General features: G+C 44.4%; 1 pseudogene; it reads left to right on the top strand.

Annotated features, from left to right (window-relative positions):
- LOC102867321 overlaps positions 1-1,039 on the top strand; it is a 30,646-nt pseudogene that overhangs the window by 27,018 nt on the left and 2,589 nt on the right.

Raw genomic sequence — 1,039 nt, 5'->3', positions numbered from 1 at the left:
CCCTCTTATTATATTTTCCCAGCCTGGAGTTGAGCTCCACAGGCAGCCTCCTGTCATTTCTGTGTCTGATGGGTATTCTTTCTGCTAAGAATCCAATAAGGGCCTTTTAAAGAGTTCAGCCCGGGAGCGAGGGAATTAAATCGAACCCCCAGTGGGTGCTTCCCAAAGCCCAGCCAGAAGTGAGCCCATCGCTTTTGGTTTCTTCGTGGATTTAGTCCGTTCAAAAGCCCCAACAACACACCTTTTTTTTATGCGGGGAACTGAGGCAAGTGGATGGAAATGAAGGCTTCCTCTCCACCTGGGAAGCATTTAGCCCCATGTCACAGGCATGGTCCACTCAGTGAAAGCAATGAAACGTGCATATGACAGGCAATACTCTGCCCATTAAGCCCCACTCCTTTTCCTCTTACTGTGGAACAAGTAAGTTACTCTTGGCCACAGCATAAGGAACTGGCAGAAGCTTGAAGCCTTTGGAATCACAGAAGCCCAGAAAGCTTGAGATATCACGGGCTGGATAGAGGGAGATAGGTGTTGAAGGGAGTAGGAAGGAGTAGAAGGAAATGCTGGTAGAGCAAGGAAATGGGTGGGTCAAGACACTCATGTCAAGGACGAGGACAACACTGAAACTATTGATTATTTCTCATTTGGGGACATATGTTTCATCTGCTCTTTTCTGTAAAATATTTGTCTGTCATATACTGTTCTAAATCTGAGCATTCCGATTAAGACAGACTAGGAAGAAGGATTGGCCATCCGCTTCCGAAAGAGCAGGCCTTTGAAAACCCTATGTACAATAGAGCACACTTAGACTAGCAGATATGGCAGCTGAGATGGAAACACAAAGGAGGAGGAACAATTGTAAGCAGACACTAGTTACTAGAACATGAAATGTGAGAACTATGAATGTAGGAAAATTAGATATTGTTAAGGAAGAAATGGAACACATAAATATTGAAATACTAGGTATTGGCGAGATGAGATGGACTGGCATGGGCATTTTGAGTCATTTTGATCTACTGTGCTGGAGATGAAAAGGTGA

This window comes from Elephantulus edwardii, unplaced genomic scaffold (genome assembly GCF_000299155.1).
Source record: "Elephantulus edwardii isolate Elephantulus edwardi_28Jun2011 unplaced genomic scaffold, EleEdw1.0 scaffold00117, whole genome shotgun sequence".
In the NCBI taxonomy this organism is placed as follows: Eukaryota; Metazoa; Chordata; class Mammalia; order Macroscelidea; family Macroscelididae; genus Elephantulus; species Elephantulus edwardii.
This window is presented reverse-complemented; position numbering and strand designations above follow the sequence as displayed.